Source organism: Simochromis diagramma, unplaced genomic scaffold (genome assembly GCF_900408965.1).
Source record: "Simochromis diagramma unplaced genomic scaffold, fSimDia1.1 OVJJ01000685.1, whole genome shotgun sequence".
NCBI classification, from domain to species: Eukaryota; Metazoa; Chordata; class Actinopteri; order Cichliformes; family Cichlidae; genus Simochromis; species Simochromis diagramma.
Genome location: NW_024387477.1, coordinates 15,422,153 through 15,428,076, shown reverse-complemented (window position 1 = coordinate 15,428,076; position 5,924 = coordinate 15,422,153).

Genomic DNA, 5,924 nt, shown 5'->3' with positions numbered 1-5,924 from the left:
GAAAAAGAAAAATCATCACTCATATTTCAATGCTTGCCTTTGGAATCTTTCAGTGAACATGTGACACTTTTCAGATAAGTGTTTTTGTGTTAACAAAATGGAAATCTTAATTTTGCTAAGTTAATTATAGCCTGTAGCCCGTTGCTAAGCAACCTAATGATAGGAGACAGCAGGGATTCAAGAATCTAACCTTTGGCTGGATCGAGCCAAGAGGTGACATTTGGATTTCCTTCATATCACCTTCCATTGATGCTCTGTGTTCTGACTGTGGCTGAAATGCACTTTACCGTTTAAATGTTTTAAAGTGAGTGAAGTTTGTTAATATAGTAAAATGGGAAATTGTTTAAACTTCTCTGAGCAAATTTGAAGCATTCAATCAACGTCAGTCAGTCATCTTTAACAGCGCTTATGAAAATGACAGTCCCTGTATATGGAGGGTTATGAGTCATTTTGCACTATAATAATGTGCTTTGGCTTTATTATATCTCCTCACACTTTGTTCTTGTGAAATATGTCATGGTTATTCCCATGATGTCGAAATAAAAAGGACTAGTGTGTTTAGTTTTAGAGCCTGAGAGATGTCTGTTATTCTATTATGGCATGCTATTAAATGAAATTCACATGCTGTTCCATATGTTGTAGTAGCCACTGTGGGACATGATTTGCATGGATTGTGTGTTAGATTAAAAAAACAACAACACCCATTTAAAAATCCTTTCTTAAGAAGAACTGTATCTACAATGCACAGAGTGAGCAAATACGGATGTTTGTTGTAGCTTCATACATATCACATTTAATCAGATTATGTCAGATTAAATAGTATATTGATGATGCGTGATGTAAGCGCATGCACATTTTACAAGACCTGGATGCTGTAGAAATGTCTTTGTGGGTGTCTGATTTTTGTCGAGGGGGAGAATTGTTGGGGTGTTGGAGAAGGTGGGTGTGTGTGGGGGGGATCCATGGCTCAGCGCCAAAATAGTTTTGAAGTATCTGTGAAAAGACTCCTCTTAATCCGTTTTATTTGCTCTGCTACCTCCAAACCATTTGTCCACGCAGAGCTCCAAACCTTCCACTCCACCCAGCCATCTCAGGGATTTAGTGTGGTAGAGCAGAGGTGCAAGAGCCCACAGACAGTTAAAAAAAAAAAAAAAAAAAAAAAAAAAGCCATCTGGCTGGGGGGATGTTGCAATGTGGGGGTGCTGGGAGGTTTGGGGTAGAGGAGTCATGCTGGGCAATCAAAATGACGGACAGCAGTGAGAAGTGTTTTGCGGGCTCCCACATACATGCAAAGTAGCCCGACTTGTGAGCATTCACAGCTCCCTCTGGTCTTCAGGTAAACATTGACCAGCCGAGGTATGCGTGGTCTTTCCACACCTCGGTGTGTGTGATTTTGTTTGTGTATGGTAATAATGTGTTTGTTGGCTTCCTTGTGAGAAGAAAGAGTGGACTCTCTTGTGTTTACATCCATGTCATCGGTTTGTGTATTTGTATGTTCTACAAAAACGACTGCTAGATTTATTTCTGTAGTTTTCCTTCTTTTTGGCCAGTAATAGTCTTTGCCAGTAGAAGGTGTCTGACCGCAGAAGGCAGGGTTGGCAGGTGAAATAAACAGCATCCATATTTCATGAAGCATCAAAAACCTCAGATTCGACACAGGCTCCGTTCTAAGGACACTGTGAAAGAGGCGCACAATTGTTCCTCTTCGCTCTGAGCAAATATTATAATCCTATTCTCTTATGCTTTCCATCTTGCCCTCTCTCTCTAATGTTCACCCCAATCGCGGCCCCTTTCCGTGAGTGAAAACCCCTTCGAATGTGTGGAGGCTTCATTTTTCACTCTCCCTTTGGGGCTCTGTTGTCAGAGAGCAGCCCTTAGGAAGTCTTTATTTCTGCCAGGCAGGGCCTCTTGCGTTCCTCCACCCTCTCCCTCCGTTCTCATGGCTGTCCCCCCCACCTGCTGGGATCCTGATCCCAGCCGGGGCAGGGCTTCAGCGGGGGACAATTACTGCTGCTCCCCAGCTTTGATCATCTGACCACATGGAAGCATAACAGCTGACCACATGTTTCAACAGACAAGAAGAAGAAGTAAAGGAAGAAAAGAGGAAGAGTTAGAATAGAGAAGAAGAAAAGAAACCCCCTTTTCATTTAGGTTGAGACCCAAAGTTCTATTCCACTTTGGAAGCTTTACGGAGACTTAGCCAGAATGGTCAAATCTGTGTTTTAGACGGCTTCCTTTGATGGTGATTATTTATTTGGATCAGGGCAGCCATACTTATCACGGACTATGTCTGGCTACAGCCTCAAATAAAGTTCAGTTTCAATTTGCCACTCACTCTTTTGTGAGTGCCGCTGAGAGAGAAAGAGAGAAGCAATTTGAGGCAGCCCTTGTAAAAAGTGAGTGCTAAGTCTGCTGGTATTGTCAGCCAGATTGTCAGGAGGCCAACTGGGCTGTGCTGTCGTGTTCTGGGCACTGTCTGGCTTTTTCTCAACCTAGGCCTCTGTTTCATTCAAACAGCTTCTCCAGTCAAAAGTTTTTCATGTGGGCCAACAGGGGTTACCGTGGTAAACTGGCCCAATCACAAAGTCACCTCCATATCCAGAACATAATAACACAGGGGAAATATCTGCTCAGATGGTAATGGGAGGTATAAAGGTTAGAGAAATATGTTGTCAGCAAGCCAAAAATGAATTCATCTGCATTCAAAATAACAGTTAATGCAGGCTGTTCTACCAGAAGGTATATACGTGATGCATGGTAATAGATGCATACATAAATGGGGTAATGTTAGATAGTAGTATGTGCACATAAATAAAAGCAGCTTTGTAACATTTATGGTAATAGGATGATTATTAGTTTTTGCTCTATGTGCATCTACATCCCTCATGTTGTGGGATGTTTTCTTATAACATCCATGCCAAATGGGTTAGCTGCAAAGTGACAAGGCTGAGTGAAAGGGGAGGGAGTTTGCTTTGCTCTGGTTGTCAGGGATGGCCTCTTGGAGTGTCCCAATTGTGGAGGAGATCACTTTACCACATTAAGGGTGCCTCAAAAGAACCTCTTCAGCAGCACTTTGGCCCTGCCTGAAAGAACAAGACTTGTTTTGACTGGTCTGCCACCTATCATTGTCACTGCTCTGCAGACCAGCAGCTTGCTCCTGCTCTAGCTATGCTGGCGCTGCGGCTCTCCGAGATACAGCCGCACTACTGTTCGTGCACACACGAGTTCACAAATATAAACGTGGAATATAAATGTGCACACATAAACATATATACATATTTCAACCACCACTCGTGGGAAGCAGCCACGAAAATCCAAGGGAACACTGGAGGGACTGGAAATAGTGTAATTGGCTTTGATCGTAGCATTAGTCAAATAAAGCATACAAGTATTAAAAATGCACTGGAGGGTGTGAGAGAGACGGAGAAGAAGCTGCGCTTCTGGGACTCATCTGGAAGTTCATATATTATCATATATGTATATAACCCGCAGGGCTGAGCTGATGTGTCAGCAAAATTACATTTTCAATATAATGTGGCCCAACACTTTCATATAAATGAGTACGTGCAATTTTAATGACTTGAAAATGGTCAGAGTTGTGAAAGCTGCTATTTCAAACCGTCTATGAATTCTGCACTTATGCAAGAAAAAAAATCAATAACAAGGAAACCGGGCAACACACACACACACACACACACACACACACACACTGATATATCTCTGAAAGTCGTTGTGTATGGCTGCATGAGAGAATCACTTAATTAAAAGCTCGTTCATTAAATTGAAAAGACAACCGGGATTAATGTCTTCCTTTAATTAATATAGCATGTCAGAAAAATACAGCTTGTGTGAACTGAATGTATTGCATGTGGTATCATAATTTAATATGCTCTTTTGAATTTTATGAGGGACCAATTTTTTATTTATGCAATTTTATTTTCATTTTATGTTCCGATAATAACAAACAGACGCGGAAATCAGTGGTGCCGTTTTGACTGCAAAACACATTTGCTTTACTTCATCTAATTAAAGAGCAAATCATGGCAAATTATTCATTGTTTGTGTTCAGTGTTATTTAATTGTTTTTAGATAGCTTAAGATGAATTTTATAAGTGGACACAATGGTCTGTTTTTCTGCTTGGTGCATGCTCACATTTCCCCTCTAAAACTAAGGTTAGTGTTTCTCCAGAGACAGGGAGCCGCTTTATGATGTGGCCTTAGCCATTTGTGTATCCTGCCTTACTTCATAATCATTTTTATCCGGCAGTTAAAAATAATTAACAAGTCATGCTCTTTTGTCGTCCACCATTTTAGGTCCTGGCTTTAGCAATGAAAGGCCTTTCTATCAACATGGTCACGTAATAGTGTCAGGATACATTTTAAAGTGCAGTAATTCAGTGGTTTACACGGCCTCATAAAATACAGACATGCCCTGATAATGAGAAGCATGAATGGAAACTTGGAGTTCCCTGTGGCCCCTGTGTGTACTTGAGTGAGTGGGGAGACGTAGCTCAAAGGAAGACAGGAAGCGAGCAAGAAAGAAAGAACAAGCGGGAAAAAAGAGAAAAGACACCAAGAAAAGGTATTTTCAGGCTGCATAGCTGCTTAAATGGATTCCTTCTTTGTAGCGCTAAAAAAAAACCCCAGGGCGACTAATCAAATATACTCTTTGGGTAGATGCATGTGTTCCTAAAATGCAGATAATCTGAGAGCAGTATGCAGCTTCAGAGTAGCAGGATTGAGACTGAAGCTTTCCATGGTTCCCTCCCTGCTGAGTGATATCATATGGACAGAGCAGCAAAGGTCACAGACTGCTCAGGCACATAACTCATCTTAACTTCATCTTTCAGCCTGCTCTGACACTCTTTATGGTGTCTTGACCTACTGACAGAAAGACTGTGTGCGCGCCGGTATGTGCGTATATGCACTGTACAAAGCTGAGATGTAACCAAATCTGAGGATGTAAAAACGGAGCAGGAAAACTTACACATGTCTACATGTTTTCCTCCTGCATCTTGCTGAATGCATCTTAATCTTACAGTCTCAACATCTTGTTGTTGTGGAATAAATCATGATGTAGCGTGGAGGTGGTGGCAGGGAGCGTTGAGTCAGAGAAGCAGTCTGCTTGACTTCACACTCGCTGGGGATCTGGTAACTCAGCAGGTAGTCCGAGTACAGATTGAAACTAACTCTGCCTTTCCGTGCTCGAGACACCCTGAGAGCTCTATTCAGGAGCATGACTGTTCCTTTCTTGTAGAATAAAGTGCAGGAGTTCTCTCTTCTTTTTTTTTTTTTGTACTTTGTACAGATGGGATGGGCTCAGTTTGCTCATCTTTCAAGGTACACATTCTGGTAGAGATTTGATGTAAGTAAGATTGTACTGTTTTAATAACCTATTATTTTTAATAACCTGCAAGACTGCAGCGTTATGCTCAATTAATGTGTGCGTTCGAGTGATACTTGTTTGAAGAAATCAAGATGGAGAGCTGAGGTCATAGCTGGTCCAGTGATTTGTTAGTTTCAGATGGCCACCGAGCATTAGTGAGTTAAATCCTGGAATCAGTCTGTGACCTTTCAGTAAGGTTACCACCACAAGGACTGTTTTTCATCTCCCTGGTGTTTTTGTTAGCACTAACAAGATTGACTTATAGCAGATTTGCACTACTGTGCATGTTGTAACCACTGCCTAACTAGCAGTTATTCATCTGCCCAGCAGCATAGTACTGGCATGAATGGGAATGTCTGATTTGTATTAACAGCTCAGCAGTCACATCTGTGTTTTTCAGGCAACAGCTTTGAACATGACTCAGCCAATCAAAACTGTCTGTTTTCTAACATCTTCTATTACCGAGGTAGTGAGTAAATCAGTATTTCTGTATAGCAGGCAGTTGCTGGGTGCGGTGCCAATGCGTGTGTGAATTACA